This window comes from Capra hircus, chromosome 21 (genome assembly GCF_001704415.2).
Source record: "Capra hircus breed San Clemente chromosome 21, ASM170441v1, whole genome shotgun sequence".
Lineage (NCBI taxonomy): Eukaryota > Metazoa > Chordata > Mammalia > Artiodactyla > Bovidae > Capra > Capra hircus.
In genome coordinates, this window is record NC_030828.1 from 59,351,482 (window position 1) to 59,369,793 (window position 18,312).

The following is an 18,312-nucleotide window of genomic DNA, read 5'->3' on the forward strand; positions in this document are numbered from 1 at the left end:
CAATTCATACAATGATCATTTTTACATCATCCAACTATATCCATTCTCCCACCCTAGTTCTTTTCATGTAACTCCCAACCTATAAAATTCTCATGAATGTTTCATTTTAGAATTTACTTTATTAGGTTTAAAATTCAGATAAAACTATTTAATGTCAACTAATAAATGTAGGGAAAAATGACAGGAAAATCACCACTTTTAACCATCACATTAGTAATTAAGGCAAGAATCACTGTTGCCGTGCAGTCACTGTGTCATGCCCGACTCTTCGCAACCCCATGGACTGCAGCACGCCGGACTCCTCTGTCCTCCACTATCTCCTGGAGTTTGCTCAAATTTACATCCATTGAGTGAGTGATGCTACCTAACCATCTCATCCTCTGGCGCCCCCTTCTCCTTTTGCCTTCAATCTTGCCCAGTATCAGGGTCTTTTCCAACAAGTCGGCTCTTCATCTCAGGTGGCCAAGGTATTAGAGATTCAGCTTCAATAAGTTCTTCCAATGAATAGTCACGGTTGATTTCCTTTGGGATTGACTGGTTTGATCTCCTTGCAGTCCAAGGAACTCTCAAGAGTCTTCTCCAGCACCACAATTTGAAATCATCAGTTCTTTGGCACTCAGCCTTCTTTATGGTCCAACTCTTACATCCATATAAAACTACTGCAAAAACCACTGCCTTCCACTTTTTCTCCTTCTATTTGCCATGAAGTGATGGGACCAGAGCTTCTTGATAAAAAGTGAAAGAGGAGAGTGAAAAAGTTGGCTTAAAACTCAACATTCGAAAAACGAAGATCATGGCATCTGGGCCCATCACTTCATGGCAAATAGATGGGGAAGCAATGAAACAGTGACAGACTTTATTTTCTTGGGCTCCAAAATCACTGCAGATGGTGACTGCAGCCACAAAATTAAAAGACGCTTGCTCCTTGGGAGAAAAGTTATGACCAACCTAGACAGCATATTAAAAAGCACAGACATAACTTTGCCAACAAAGCTCCGTCTAGTCAAAGCTATGGTTTTCCAGTACTCATGTATGGATGTGAAAGTTGGACCATAAAGAAAGCTGAGTAATGAAGAACTGATGCTTTTGAACTATGGTGTTGGAAAAGACTCTTGAGAGTCCCGTGGACTGCAAGAAGATCCAACCAGTCCATCCTAAAGGCAATCAGTCCTGAATATTCATTGGAACAACTGATGCTGAAGCTAAAGCTCCGATACTTTGGCCACCTGATGCAAAGAACTGACTCATCTGAAAAGACCCTGATGTTGGGAAAGATTGAAGACTGGAGGAGAAGGGGACAACAGAGGATGAGATGGTTGAATGGCATCACTGACTCAATGGACATGAGTTTGAGTAAACTCTGGGAGTTGGTGATGGACAGGGAGGCCTGGTGTGCTGCAGTCCATGGGGTCACAAAGAGTCAGACTTAGTGACTGAACTGAACTGATGTGACCAGATGAGCTTATCTAAGTTTTTTTTATTGTTGAGTGTCAAGCCTGCTTTTTCCCTCTCCTCTTTCACCCTCATCAACTGGTTCTTTAATTCCTCTTCACTTTCTGCCATTACAGTGGTATCATCTGCATATCTGAGATTATTTATATTTTCCCTGGCAATCTTGATTCCAGCTTGTGATTCATCCAGCCTGGCATTTTGCATGATTACTCTGCATATAAGTTAAATAAGCACGGTGACAACATATAGTCTTTTCATTAAGGATAATTAAAGAATGACAAATCTATTGGGTGAAAGTTTCAAAGTCTCTCTGTATATACTACCTACTAATTCAAATGAAAAAGCCAGAGAGTTCCAGAAAAACATCTATTTCTGCTTTATTGACTATGCCAAAGCCTTTGACTGTGTTGATCACAATAAACTGTGGAAAATTCGGAAAGAGATGGGAATACCAGACCACCTGACCTGCCTCTTAAGAAATCTATATGCAGGTCAGGAAGCAACAGTTAGAACTGGACATGGAACAACAGACTGGTTCCAAATAGGAAAAGGAGTATGTCAAGGCCGTATATTGTCACCCTGCTTGTTTAGCTTAAATACAGAGTATATCATAAGAAACGCTGGGCTGAAGGAAGCACAAGCTGGAATCAAGATTGCCGGGAGAAATATCAATAACCTCAGATATGCAGATGACACCACCCTTATAGCAGAAAGTGAAGAGGAACTAAAAAGCCTCTTGATAAAAGTGAAAGTGGAGAGTGAAAAAGTTGGCTTAAAGCTCAACATTCAGAAAACTAAGATCATGGCATCTGGTCCCATCACTTCATGGCAAGTAGATGGGGAAATAGTGGAAACAGAGGCTGACTTTATTTTTCTGGGCTCCAAAATCACTGCAGATGGTGACTGCAGCCATGAAATTAAAAGACACTTGCTCCTTGGAAGGAAAGTTATGACCAACCTGCTGCTAAGTCGCTTAAGTCGTGTCCAACTCTGTGCAACCCCATAGACGGCAGCCCACCAGGCTCCACTGTCCCTGGGATTCTCCAGGCAAGAACACTGGAGTGGGTTGCCATTTCCTTCTCCGATGCATGAAAGTGAAAAGTGAAAGTGAAGTCACTGACTCGTGTCCAACTCTCAGTTACCCCATGGACTGCAGCCCACCAGGCTCCTCCATCCATGGGATTTTCCAGGCAAGAGTACTGGAGTGGGGTGCCATTGCCTTCTCCGATAACCAACCTAGAGAGCATATTAAAAAACAGAGACATTACTTTGTCAACAAAGGTCCGTCTAGTCAAAGCTGTTTTTTACAGTGGTCCTGTATGGATGTGAGAGTTGGACTATAAAGAAGGCTGAGTACCAAAGAACTGATGCTTTTGAACTGTGGTGTTGGAGAAGACTCTTGAGAGTCCCTTGGACTGCAAGGAGATCCAACCAGTCCATCCTAAAGGAGATCAGTCTTGGGTGTTCATTGGAAGGACTGATGTTGAAGCTGAAACTCCAATACTTTGGCCACCTAATGCGAAGAACTGACTCATTTGAAGAGACCCTGATGCTGGGAAAGATTGAGGGCAGGAGGAGAAGGGGACGACAGAGGATGAGATGGTTGGATGGCATCACCGCCTCAATGGACATGGGTTTGGGTGGACTCCGGGAGTTGGTGATGGACAGGGAGTCCTGGTGTGCTGTGGTTCATGGGGTCAACGAGTCAGACACGACTGAGCGACTGAACTGAACTGAATTCAAATGAAAAACTGTTCTTTTTACACTGGAAAAGTGAAAGTGTTAGTCACTCAGTCATGTCTGACTCTCTGTGATCCCATGCACTACAGACCCCCAGGCCTCTCTGTCCATGGAATTCTCTGGCCACTCCCTTCTCCAGGGGATCTTCCTGACACAGGGATCAAATCCAGGTCTCCGGCACTGCAGGTGGATTCTTTACCATCTGCACCACCAGGGAAGGTGGCTAGAAGACATGGTAAAAATGAGGGGTTTTTGTTCACTGCTGCTTGGATGCTTAAACCTGACAAATAATACCTCCTTAACTCAAGGGACAAAGTTGAAAGTGAAAGTGAAGTCGCTCAGTCGTGTCCGACTCTTCGCAACCCCACGGCCTGTAGCCCACCAGGCTCCTCCATCCATGAGATTCTCCAGGCAAGAAAACTGGAGTGGGTTGCCATTTCCTTCTCCAAAGAAAGTGAAAGTGAAAGGGACAAAGTTAATATTACCAATATTGGGACAAACTGACAATATGTACCTCCTAATGTGATGAACTGAGAAAAGAAATATCATTTGTCAGAAGTGCAAAACCTCAATCTAATCCTGAGGAAACATGAAAACCAAATCTGAGGCTCATTTTACATAACAGCTGGCTTGTGCTCTTCAAAAATGTCACTATCACACACACACACACACACACACAAAAAAAAAAAAACCTGAGAAACTATTCCAGGTTAAAAGAGAAAAGAGACAGGACAACTGAGCACAATGTATGTTCCTGTACCGAGTCTTGTATCAGGGAAAGGAAACTGCTACGCTGGACGTCCTGGGGACGAAGGAGGATCAGAAGATGCCAGCCCTGAATGTGCCGATCTGACACGAAGGCAACAGAGAGACAGCAGACTCGGGCGGAGCTCTCCGTCCCTCCAACCCGGCCTAAGATGACAGCTACGAGTAAACGCAGGCAACAATAGGGGACTCTCTATACCACTCCTACCACTCATAAACTTGAAAACTATTTTAAAACATAAAAGTTAGAAACAAAACTCTGCCAAATACTGACCTGTATGTCTGGCTACTAGCAGGACACAGAAAAACAGAACACATCTGATTTTATTTCAGAACAGTTTAAAAAGCAGTATTCAGTCTGCGCCACTTAAAAACACAAAACAAAACTCTCATCGTACCTTCTGACCCTTAAATTATTTGTTCACTCACTCAACAAATATTTATTAAGCAAGACGTCCCTAATGCAGACTTGTATTCTGTAGGGTGTGAGAACCTGAGTTGAGTTTTGAAGAACGTGCGGGCAGGGCACTGCTCGGGGAGAAGGCACACAGGACACCGTGGGGACCAGCGGACAGCGTGCGCAGAAGCGCCTGACCAGAAACAGGCGAGGCGACGGGCCGAACGACAAGCCACGTGGCACTGTGTGCGCCCGCAGGGGAACGGCAAGACTGTGACACCTGAGCGGGAGCGAGAGCGTGAAGGGCCTTATACGCAGCTCTACAGGGTCAGAAGCTCATCCCGTGAGCCTTTTTAGTCTCACTACACACCAAGGGTTGTCGCCGACTTAATCTCAGCCTAAGCCTCTATCAAGGCCTGCTGACAAGAACATCTAAACACAAGGCAAGAGACTCCTCAGCTTGCCTCTTTCCTTCAGAGGGGACACTCCTCCTGGCTGCAATCACTGCCTTTACACATACTGGTTTGCCTGGAACCGCCCATGCTGGAGCACTGCAACCCCTTATCCCAGGAACCACCCACCCACTCACTCTAACCACGGAAGAACCACGGAGTCAGTCACCCTATCTCCAGGGCCAATTCACTATCCCTGCCTGCCTGCAGCAATTTCCACTTGGAGATCCTCACTTGACTCTCAATGGAGCCTTTCCAAAAATTCCTCAAGTACAACTGATCTAAAATGAAAGCTGAAGATCTGCTGCTGCTAAATACAATTTTTAAAAAAATCAAAAGACCACCACCAAACACACACACACGATTTCCCGTACAGGAATTCCAGAGATGTTTCAAGAAAGAAAAGCAGCATCAGAATAAATGCAGTCTCCTAAGGGGCTTCCCTGGTGGCTCAGTGGTAAAGAGTCCGCCTGCTAATGAAGGAGATGCAAGAGACATGTGTTCGATCCCTGGGCTGGGATGATCCCCTGGAGAAGGGAATGGCAACCTACTCCAGCATTCTTGCCTGGGAAATATTAAGACCGTGGACAGAGAGGCCTGGCGGGCTACGGTCCATGCCATCACAGAGTCAGACAAGACTGAGCGCACGCGCACACACACAAGGTAATAACTTTTATTTCACCCAATTATGTTACAGTTAAACCCAATACACATCATATTACAGGAAAAATCCAGATAAGACAGGAAAGGAAGCAGGCTCCAAAGACAGGGTGGTGAATGAACCCATCTGTTAGCTCTAAGACTGCAAGTAAGCAACTCCTCTCTCACTCAGGCTCATTTCTATAGCAGGACCGACACAGGTGGCACCCCCCGGCTCACTCCTTCTCCCCTGCATAATTCACAACACAAACATTTAATTATTAGCTAAGTCAACGATGCCAATTTTATTTTTTTTAAAAAAACAGGTAAGATGTTTGGTGTGGAAAAACAAACTGCACATACTAGGGAGAGGGGGTGAGAGACTGCAGGAGCCACACTCGAGAAGGCTCTCCAAGCCCTCTGACCCTCCTTGGAGGTCAATCAAGAGCAAGCTACGGGGTTTACACATCTTGGGACTATAGAGAATGGGAAGAAGAGCAAGAACCGAAACTACAGCTGCTCTCATCTTTCAGGATTTTTGCTCTCCACTTTAAAAAAAAAAAACAGGCCAGTTACCCACCCTGGACCAAAGGACAAAACTGGCAGCTACCGTATCCACAAGCTCGCGTTTATAATCCTGTACTGTTTGAACAGGAGCAAAGCTGCGAGGACACCCAATAAGGACCTGCTTACACGTGACTGCAAAGATGAAAGTCTGGCATCTCCAAGGGATCTCCTCAGTAAATTGCCTGAATGGCAATTCAGACAGACGACGTGACTGACACACGGTATCCACCACCAAGAGCGGTGGGGGAAATGTGATTAATCAAATCAGGACAGCGAGACAGCTCAAAAGCTTCAGTGGAGCCCCTCTGCACTTAGGATAAGATCTAAAACCCTTGCTATGCTGTCCTGCACCTCCCTCTCCCCCACTGGGCTAGCTCCCCCAGGTCCCGCTGGTCATAGGACCTCAGACCCTCTGTCAAGCTCCTTCCCAGCTCAGAGCCTTCGCACACACCATCCCCTGCTATCTGCTCCCCAATCTTCAGTTTTCACAAAGTCAGCAGCTTCAGTTAAAACACAGTTTAAAAAGTTTTTTGGCACTCAGTATAAACAACACAGGTAAGCATTTTGCTAGAGCATTTCTTGCTAAGGCAAGACAGATTTCATACATGCATATGTGTTTAAGTGTGGGATGCTAAAGAGACCTTAGGAAATGTAAAACATATAATCCCTATATCCAGAACCAGTCCAAGTTCCAGGCACAAGTGCGACCTTCTTGAATAAATGAAGAAAGGCCACCACGACGAGAAGCCCACGCACGTTAACTAGAGAGCAGCCCACGCAGCAATGAGGACCCAGCACAGCCATAAATTAATTGAATTTAAAAACAATATAAAAGACAAGTAAATACTGACGTATCACGTGATTAAATGCTGTAACTTGATGATGCAACAGAGAGTGACTCACACATTTAGAATCTTCAGTAAAAAAAAAAACTGAACACAAAACCTTAATTTCCATGATAGAAAGTTAAAAATAAGGAAAAGTAATTAAGTGGGGATGATGTTTGCTCTTTTTTGGAAGAGGCTGGTGAGGGGAGAGGGAAGTGCCTGAGAGGGGGCATTTAGAAAACCTTATAAGATACGGGTCATACGTGTTCCTTCTGGGCACTGGTTACAAGCGTGTTCACTTTGTGTGTCCTTGTGATTTATGTGTTTTCCTGTGTATCAACTTAAAGTGATTTCATTTAAAGTTAATTTTAAAGAAGTAAACAATCCTCAATACAATGTGTAAAAAAATTCTTCATTTACCATGGTTAAGTACAGTATCAGAGTAAAGAAGGAAAATGACAAAAATGACTTTTATTAAGCATTTACAGTCTATCATTTGGTCTAATCCACAAAGCAACACGAAGACAAGCATTAACTCCACTTTACAAGGATTTGAAATAACTTGCCCAAGACCATTTGACTAATAAATAGGAGAGGTGGGATTCTACTTAGCATTTGGTTGACTCCCAACTTTTATTTCCACAATATACAAAACACCATGGTCTCAAAGGAAGTGTCAGTTTACACTGACTTACCAATCAAAATATCTGTGTGGATATGTTCCTTTTGCTCTCTCCAGGGGGTTGAAAAAGAATGGACCCAATTTAAGATTAACAGATGCCCAATGAATATTTTAACTGAATCTGCACAAACACAGATAAGTAAACATTGTGTTTTTTAAAATTAATTAATTTATTTATTTATATTTTACAATACTGTATTGGTTTTGCCATACATTGACATGAATCCGCCACGGGTATACGTGAGTTCCCAATCCTGTATTGTGAAGCTGTAGCAACTTAAATCAGCCCTGTCGATGGATAGTTCTCCTGGCCTTTCGAGTCTAGGAACATAGGTACTCAATAAATACACACTAACAGACTATATCTCTCCATTTTTTTTCAGTATCTTTATCACATTTAGCTGAAGACTAAACTCCTTGATACAAACGCTACCTAATGACTTCTTTCTCCAGTGGAATAAGTAAGTGCTACTTTAAGAGAGATGATTAACATAAAGGGGGTTCAGACATAGTGAAATAATTAGATAAATTAATATTATAGAATGTACTATGTAATGTACTATGTAACTTTGTAACTATGTAACTTTGTAACAACTTTGTAACTATGTAACTATGCACAATGTAACTTTTTCACCACTCAGTATAGACAACACAGGTAAGCATTTTGCCAGAGCATTTGCTGCTAAGGCAAGACAGATTTCACACATGCATATATATGTTTAAGCGTGTGGGTGCTAAAGAGGCCTTAGGAAAATTATTTATTTCCCTACTCCAGGCCAAAATATGCACCCAACTCATATGTAAAAAGCTTCCCCGAATTCTCCTAATGTTCAGCAACAAAAAAGGTAGAGATTTATAAAGATTGATTATAAATAATAGTTTAGTATTCTTCCTCACAACTATGTCATATGTCAATGAAAACTATTTTTTAACAAATTATCCCCAAAAGAAAGCACCCTCTAACAATGCTTCATTTCATATATTTTATTGAAGAAGAGTTGGAAACTGAAGTCCATATATTACATTAGCAATAAAGAATTACTCTTTTTAAGTACTAATAGCATTTGGGAATTATAGCTTGTCTAAACTCCAGTAGAATATACACACTGCATTTAAATGTCTAATTTAGTTTGTTCTATTATTTGTTCATAGATCAACAAAATTATGTATTTTCCTCCAAACACCAAAATTATGTTTGATCTAACATAAATTACTTGAGTTTATTATATGTGAGAGGTACTTATAAAGATTTTTTAATTAGGGTTTTTTTTTCTTTTTAACGTTCAGTTATACAATATACAAGTCTATGGACAAAGGCAGGTAATCCCAGTATTGTGTTATATACAAAATTTAATAAGCTTTTAAAATTAAAATACAAGAGTGCCTATCAAATACTTTTCCTCATTCATAGTATCAGAGGCCTCTCAGTGGGCTACTTGTTCTTCATCATAAGGATCAGATCAAAAGTTAAACAGCTCCTATCAGATTCTCATTCATTAATAATCATTTACGAAGCTGTACCTCTCATACAGTTCATGGCAAGAATGCTGGCAGGAGGAGAAGGGGGTGACAGAGGATGAGATGGGTGGATGGCATCACCAAATCATGGATATGAGTTTGAGCAAGCTCCGGGAGATGGTGTAGGACAGGGAAGCCTGGTGGGCTGCAGTCTATGGGGTCACAAAGAGTCGGACACGACTGAGCGACCGAATAACAACAAAGCTGTACTAGACGCAGAGACAAAAGATGAAAAGACTCAATTCTCTCTGAAAGATTTTGCCATCCTATGGTTTTCCCAGTAGTCATGTATGGATGTGAGAGTTGGGCTGTGAAGAAGGCTGAGCACTGAAGAATTGATGCTTTTGAACTGTGGTACTGGAGAAGAATCTTGAGAGTCCCTTGGACTGCAAGGAGATCCAACCAGTCCATTCTGAAGGAGATCAGCCCTGGGATTTCTCTGGAAGGAATGATGCTAAAGCTGAAACTCCAGTACTTTGGCCACCTCATGCAAAGAGTTGACTCACTGGAAAAGACTCTGATGCTGGGAGGGATTGGGGGCAGAAGGAGAAGGGGATGACAGAGGATGAGATGGCTGGATGGCATCACTGACTCGATGGATGTGAGTCTGAGTGAACTCCAGGAGATGGTGATGGACAGAGAGGCCTAGCATGCTGAGATTCATGGGGTCACAAAGAGTCGGACACGACTGAGCGCTGAACTGAAGGCAATATCCGACCTGATCTACTTTCCAAGCTTTACTTCCCGGGGTTTTCACCTTAAGTTTCCCGCTCAGAACATCTCATGATTCCACCACTACTTTCTTATGGTCACTATATACGACCTCCATGCTTAACAAATACAGCCTCTCTTTTCCAGGTCTCACATTTGATCTAGATTCAGCTTGAAACGGAGAAGTCTCTGAATTACATGAGTGCTTCAGAGATTACCAACCACAAGACTCTGGAGGCTTACAAATGTTCTCAGTTTAAAAGCGAGAAAACCAAAACTAAGTATAGAAAGGCCAGGGCGACCTGCCCTTAAAGACACATCTAGTTATTTAGAAGTAAAGCCAAACTAGAACACAGGTTTCCTAACCACTCATTATTTTACACTGGTCACTCATTCCACTGATCATGTCTGCCTCAGTTTTCTGGAATTGTGTTGTTCCTTGGTTAACCAATTACTTCTCTTTATTTGTGCAGATATAGTCTAAGTTGGCATCCATGGACGGGGTCCCACAGAGGTCCCTGTACCTCCTATAAATGTATACAAAATTCTGAATATGCACGTGTACTTTTTTTCTGGGGATAAGATTCATATCTTTTGTCAAATCAGGAATCTCCAAAGAATAAGACCCACAGGGCTATATCAAGTACATATGACATATATAAAAAGTTTATGCTACTTCAAAATAATAGATTCAAGGATAATGCGCTTACTCATACACAATAGAGGAATGATGGTTATATAGGAAAGTTAGCAATATTTAAGGCTCTATTATGCTTGGTATCACTACTACAGGGACCCAACTAAGCTGAACCATCTGATGCACTACAGACAAGCCTTACATAGAATGAAGTGAAAGCCACTCAGTCATATCCAACCCTTTGGGACCCCATGAACTACAGTCCATGGAGTTCTCCAGGCCAGAGTACTGGAGTGGGTAGCCTTTCCCTCCTCCAGGGGATCTTTCCAACCCAGGGATCAAACCTAGGTCTCCCACATTGCAGGCGGATTCTTTACTAGCTGAGCCACAAGGGAAGCCCTCACATAGAAGACTTAGTTGTGAAATACTGCTCTCAAGCCCTTTTTCTTTTTCATCTTCCATTATAAAACTAAACATACACCTCAACATTCAAAAATTTGGGGAGAAAGCACAACATAATCAAATCACATTAAGAATATATTTCCTCTAATGTACATATTTGAAGCAATATCAGCTAAATTTTATGAAATGCTGATCGTGGGCTAGAACTGGGCTAAAGGTTTAAGAAACTCAATTTTTCCTTACAACCTCAAGAAGTATGTACTACTATCAAGACCGGATTTCAGATGAGAGAGCTGACTCAGAAAGACCACCAGACACCCTGTGCTCCTCAAGGATAAACTGAAGGAAGCAGAATTTGAACCCCTCTGACACCAAAGACTTGCTCTTAAACATTCTTATAATGCTTCGATAAAATATTAGTAGATTTAATTTTGCAAAAGGAAAATAGCTGAAGATACAACTAATAGGAGCTACTCTTGAGTGACGGCCAAGCAGCGGGACAGGCATGAGGGGACACCATTTAAAGCTCTGGCTCATCATGTTAAACTTACCCTCTCAAAAGTCTCTGCCACTGCCTTTCTCTTTCCCTTCAAACAGGATTACTGACCTAACTCCTTAACCAAAGAACCTTTCTACATCATGTCAAAGATCAGCTCTTAAACTGAGATCCTTCTCTCATTATCTGAGCTCTTTAAACACTTTATTTTAAAATTCTGGTTCGCTGACATGTTCTAATCCTCAAGAGAATTTCCAAATGTGTTTTCTAAATTCCTACTTTATTGCACACATTGAGCTGTCACCGAAAAAAGAACCACCACGACAGCTTTCAGGGTTAGCCAGCTTCAGCAGTAAGAAAGCCTACACCGCCAGGAAAACTCCCAATTTAATAGCAGTTTTCTTCTATGAAATTCTTAATTCTCTCTGTCCATAATGCCTCCATACACCTAATCATGTGTCCCCACTTGAAGAACCAGGCAGCATAATCTGTCCAAAATCAGAAGAGTAATGATGTAAGCAATATTACTTTACACAGAACTGTTAGCTTCTAAGTCTTTTAAAAACTAATATAAAATAAACTAATTTATTCACTCAGCAAATCTGAGCACCTTGTTTATGTCAGCACGTTCTGTTCTACCCTTACTATCCTTAAATGCTATTTGTTTGAAAGGATAATACATTTAACAGAGCATGATACTTAATGTTACCATGAGCTTCAAAAATCAGAATACTAAGGCCAAAATTCAAGTCTTCCATGTCTTGAATCTAGTAACTCTTACTGACATCCTCACACAAGTTTTCTTGGGGCATCTTCTTAGTCACCTACTTAAAATGGATAGCAGCCTTGAATACTTAAAAAGAACCACCAATACTCAAAATTTTTTTAACAAAGACCTTCTTACATGACTGAAAATTTCAATTTCATCAACTGGACCTCAAAAATAAGGCTTTTCTCTCTGTATTCATTCACAGAGTATATACCTTCATACAAGCAATCCTACGTTTTAGACCGACACACATTCCCAAAGACTGGCAGAGAGAATCCTAAAAATCCTGACTGCCTATATGATCTGGAAAAGAGTACATTTGTGAATGAATTATTATTCAGCATCTGTCAAAAGCCTGAATGACACAACCGACATACGAGGGTATCGTCTGAAAGATAAATTAACTAAACTCTAGTGAATCAAATCACCAGAATGTCTATATCTACGTTACTAAAGCTTTCCATTATGCCTGAGGCCTATATCCAGTTTCTCTAAAATGGCATGTGAGAAATATTTCTCCATCATTTGTAAAATGTAAAATGGTTTCTCCACATATTGTTAATGTCATTTTACATAAGAATTCAGATGCGTATTCATCATACAAGAGAAAAGTCTGCTTTTTCCTGCTTAACTGGTATACTTCCTTTCATTAATCAATATCAACTACAATTAGTCCTGCTTCCTCTTCTTCTTTGATCAATATTTAAAAAATGAAAACCTTTAGTAACATGCAGACGCTAATTATCCTTGTCCTAAGCTTCTCTTCTAATTCTCTCCAGCTCCCTCCACACTCTACCCCTCCTTCAACCGTCACCATTATTGTCACTGTTCTCTCAAACATCTATTATAAGACCACCTCAAATCCTTTCTCAAAGTAGATAAATAATAAAGCACATACACCCACTGGGCTTTGAAAATGAGCTGAACGCTGGAACATCCACAATGCAGAGCACAAGGACAAGTCACTCAGCCCCAACTTAATATTTACGCAAGTTAAACACGGACCCGAGGGGTACCTTCCTTTGCCATCCAACAGAGCTCCATGATGGACCAAATGAATCAACGCAGTTACTTGCCAAACGCTGGTAGGAACTGAGATCATAAAAATAAGTAAATCCTGGGTTTCAAGAAAATTAAAGTCTTCTATTAACAAACAGTTCCTATTTGTAATACCGGAGAAGGCAATGGCACCCCACTCCAGTACTCTTGCCTGGAAAATCCCATGGACAGAGGAGCCTGGTAGGCTGCAGTTCATGGGGTCGCTAAGGGTCGCACACAACTTCGCGACTTCACTTAATACAGTACAACCACCTGAACAACCCTGAGAAAACTCAGCAGTAAGTTCTGAGTCAAACGTGCTGATGATCAAGAAACAACTGGACCACTTCTGGGGAGATACTCCAAAGAAGTAGAAGCTAGGGTTCCAACAGGTATTTGTTCACCTTTGTACAAATATGTTTTGTTATTTTCGCTATTTGTTCATAGGAGCATCGCTCACAAGGCCAAAAGATACAAACAACCCAAGAGTCCATGGGGGGATTAATGGATAAGCAGACACATACCTACATATCCGTGAGCAGGAGATTCACAGAGACAGAACAGAAAATGGTGGTTGCCTGGGCCTAGGAGGAGGGTGGAATGGGGAGTTAGTGTTTAATGGGTACAGAGTTTCAGTTGAGGAAGATGAGAAAGTTCTGGAGATGGACGGTGGGGATGGGAGCAAAACAATGTGAATGTACTTAACGCCACAGAACTGTACAATCAAAAACGGTTAAAACGGTATGTTTTGCTGTATTTTATGACCAAAAAAAAAAAAAAGGGAAAGAATCTTATTCAGATAACCAAAGGCCCCCTGAACATTTAAGACAAGAGTTTCATTCTTCTAACAAGTACTAATTAAGGGCTTACCTGCAACTTATGCAGGTTGTTCCCCTAAAATTCGCTTGGACAGCAATGTAATGTCGGGAAAAGAGCCCACATGCAAAGGTTTAGAAATCAAGCCATGGCTCAGTCCCTTCTAGAGCCACAGCTCTCTGAGACTTAGCTTCCTTGCATGTACGCACAGTAAGACAATATGAAATCTGTCTCAGGGTCACAGTGAGGATTAAATAAAAACACAGATTTAAAAACCTGAAATATCTTGGCATATATTACCAGGAACCTCTTATTAATAAATGTTTCCCTTTACTCTTTAGCCACAAGTAATGACCACAGGATGCTAAGGTCACAAGTGAGAGAATGTCAAAGAAATACCTACTTTCTCAAACGAAACCAGCATCTCATACATCAGACAGTGGCAGGGTATAAATCTCTCAATGTCAAAAAGTCACCCTTCCTCAAAGGTAGCACTACACTAAAAGTACAACCCACTATATATACTGCCACGAAATCACTATCAAATAAGAATCATTTGAGCCACATTAAAATAAAATGTTTTCTAAAACCAAGCCAATAAAATTCAGAAATGGCAAAACCACCACACTTTACAACTCATTCACAGTGCCACAGGTATAATATAGTAGACAGAACTTAACCTTTAATGATGAGATCACAGCATAAAAGGTAAAGCAAACCCTTATTACAATAATTGTAGGAAATGAAGGTCTCTTCTCCCCAAATTAAATGTGTACATCTTTTCTTAAAACAGCATTTTGATGCTCTGAATCAATGTCCACAGCAATCATGTTAAAAGCACTCTTTGTAGTGTTTCTAATCTACAGTATTACAAAATATGTCCCACAATGAAAATCTGAAAAACTATATGTAAGTATATACAGCATATATTACATGTAATATGATTTGCCACAGAGAGCTACTAACAAAGTTTTGCAAAATAAACTGATTATGCCCACCTAGTTCCCAAAGATATTAATACTAAAATTACTATTCACTAGCACCCTTATTCAGAACCTTGTACCATCATCCATCCTCTAATAAATTACTGGAGCCCTTGGCTAAAATGGGTATTTAGAAAATTTAATGTTAATACCAATATATTTTCAATGTAGTTGACCTTTACTAACACACATTCTACATATATATATATTTCCCCCCGCCTCGAGTTACTTAATTCCTAATCTGTGCCCTTTTCCATTCACTGAGTCTGCTGCACTTGAAAACCAAGCAACAGGAAGAGAACTGAACACCAGGATTGTGAAGATCCAGAAAAATTCAAGGGGCTTCCCTGGTGGCTCAGAGATTAAGACTCTGCCTGCAATGCAGGAGTTCCGGGTTCGATCCCTGGGTTGGGAAGACGCCCTGGAGGAGGGCATGGCAACCCGCTCCAGTATTCTTGCCTGGAGAATCCCATGGACAGAGAGAGAAGCCTGACAGGCTACAATCCACAGCACAAGAGTTGGACACGACCGAGGCGACTAAGCAGCAGCAGCAGCAAAATCCAAAGCACCAAACAAGCAAAGACTTCAAATTAAAACTCTTTCACCACCTGAACATTTGTAAATCACGATAGTCACCTCAACACTTAAGACTGATCATCTGTAAATAAGGTGTCCCTGTAAGCATGACTTTCTCCACAAAAGCATGGGCTGAACACTCTACAGTAAATACTCCCCGCTCATCTGTCTTTGCAGATCTTCAGGCCCATTAAAAAGACACATTAAGTGGTCTGCTAGCTCTACACTGCGGGCAAAGCCCTGGAGGAACTCAGCTTTTCTGGAAAGTCTACCCCCACTCCCCGCCCCCCAAAAAATCTGCAGTGCTAACTTAAAACATACACTGATTTGCCAAGGATTGAAAAACCCTTTGCGAAAGCCTCGCTTTGCAGGGATCCAGGGGCGTGCTGGCACCAAAAAAAAAAAAATCGGAGAGGAGGGGCGAAAAGATGGCCTCGGCCACCCGCCCCCTGGGGACCCAGAGAGCTGGTCACCTGCCAATAAGCACGAACAATCCTCGCCCGGGCGCGCCCCCGAAGGCTCGTGCTTTCCTGCCAGCGCAGGAGGGCCCGGCCTGCCTTCCCTCCCGGGCCCCTCGAAGGTGTCCACCCAGGAGGCCAGCGCCAGCCACCGCGCAGCCTCCCGGGGATGCTCCCGAGACGCGGCGGCGGCGGACCCCGCGCCACCCTGGTGCGCGCAGCCGGACCTGTCAAAGCCCAGCTATCCGCGGGCCGGGGGTGGGTGGGCGAGCGGCGAGGACTCCCCCGCGCGCTCCACTCCGGGTGCGGAGGCGCCCGCGTGCCCACCGGGTGCCCAGGCGACCCCGCGCACAAAGTCCCCGGGAGCGCCGAGTCAGGACGCGCGCCAGCGAGTCGGGGCTGCGCCGAGCCCGGCGGCGCGGGTGCCCGCCCCGCCCAGGACCGAGCGAGGAGGCCGCGCCATCTGCCCCGCGCCGGTCTCCCCACCTGAGTCAGGAGCCCACGCGGGCCTCGGCGGCGCGCGGAGCCGCTCCCCGCTCCGCCCCCCACTCCCGGGACACAAAAGCGGCTCCGCGGCCGGGGAAGCCCGCCTCACCTGCAGCACGGGGCGCCGCGGGCCTTCGAGAACCATCGGACCCCCGCTCCGGCGCGCGCGTCACAGCCCAGGCCTCCCGGTGCCGCCCGGCGCCGCCGCCGCCGCCGCCATGTCCTCCCGCTCGCCGTCGCCTCTTCCCCGCTGTCAGGTCACTCCATCCAACCTGGGGCCTGGAGCAGCCCGCGCCGCGCCGCGCCTCCGCCTCGACCCCTCCCGCCGGCGCCTGCGGAGACTGCGCAGCGCCCGGCTCGCTCGAGGCCCGCGCACGGCCCCGCGGCAACGGCGCACGGCGGCTTGGAGAATCTCCCCGGCGCCAGCGCCCCCGCGCTCCCCCTCGCGCCGCGCCGGCATGAGAGAGAGCCTGTGATTGGACAGCGCGCGGCGGTGAAAGGTTAATCCCGGCCCCCCAGCCATTCAGGAGCCGGGAGACAGTGGACGCGAGCGGCAGAGGCCCCTGGCGGTGTTTGCGGCCCAGAGGAGCCGGGGCTGGACGCGGACGTTCCGCGGCCCCGCGCGGGGGCCGGGAACCTTCGCCGCCCGCCGGGTGCCCGCGCGCCCGGCCTGCGGACGCTCGCTTGGCTCGGCGAGAATTCTGCTGGCGCTCGGAATTCGTCCGCCTTCATGGTTGCCCCTTCTGGCACTGACCGCCCCCTAAACGTGGCCCTTTGCCGTGGCCGTTAATTGTTCTCCCGAGAGCTCGGCGCTCTTTTTCACCGCCCCATCCCCTTTTTAAAGGACCGTCCCACTCGCCTGCATTTCCCCAGGGTTAGTGGTCCAGGGCCCTCCTCATTAGGGGAGACAATTAACCCCACATCCTTCCCCCAACCCGGAACTAGGATGATCAGAAAATGAGATTAGGGCAGCGGCCCCACTTATGTGAATAGTCTATTTGCATAGATCGGAACCTTGCACCTTATCTTGTAGCTGTGAATTAATATGGAGGGCCAGTAAGTGACTGGCTAAAAGAAAATAGCATTAGTTTATTCCAAACATATGCATGTCTTCCAGACGGCTCACCTGATAGACTGGTTTACCCCAAAAGAGGTAGCATAACCGCAACCATGCTTCTGCTAAGAGCACATAGCACCTACCGCGTGCTAGACTTGTCTAGGGCTGCGCTGATGCAAAGGGGGCCGTCGAACATTTAAAATACGGCTAGTGTTGTTGACTGGGTCTCCCTGGTGGCTCAGACGGTAAAGAATCTGCCTGCAATTTGGGAGACCAGGGTTCGATCTCTGAATTGGGAAGATTTCCCTGGAGGAAGGCATGGCAACCCCGCTAGTATTCTTGCCTAGAGAATCCCCGTAGACAGAGCGGCCTGGCAGGTTACATACAGTCCATGGGGTCGCAAAGAGTCGAACACGGCTGAGCGACTAAGCACAGCACAGTCTTAACTGAGATAAGAGACCTGAAAATCAGATGTATGTGTTCCTTACCAAAGAAGAATGTGAAACCACACTATTATTTGTTATATTCATTACATGTTAAAGTGATAATGTTTTTGACATATTGGGATAAATATTGTTTTTTTTTTAATTCTAGGAAGTATTTAATGTCTTTTGTGGCTAGCATTATGTTGCTATTGGACGGGCTGTTGTAAACTTTGATTTTCATGTGGATCCTGTAAAGCAGAGGCTGTTGCTTGCCCTCCATTTTATAATAACAGAGGAAAGAAATTCATAACCTCTAGCAAGTAAGCTGCTAACAAGTGAACAACTGAGATTTGAACCCTGGGGATCTGGCTTCGGGGCTGGTACTACAGTGCTCACATTTTGATCGTTATATATACCGT

General features: G+C 44.2%; 1 protein-coding gene across 3 annotated transcripts in view; it reads right to left on the reverse strand.

Annotated features, from left to right (window-relative positions):
• Window positions 1-16,807, reverse strand: part of DICER1 (dicer 1, ribonuclease III) — a 68,786-nt gene extending 51,979 nt beyond the window's left edge. For 2 of the 3 annotated variants that reach the window (XM_018066183.1, XM_018066181.1), the window contains exon 1: window positions 16,521-16,807. The gene's annotated coding sequence lies outside the window, so the exon portion shown is untranslated. The remainder of the gene's footprint in view (window positions 1-16,520) is intronic. The other variant, XM_018066182.1, reaches the window with a different exon arrangement.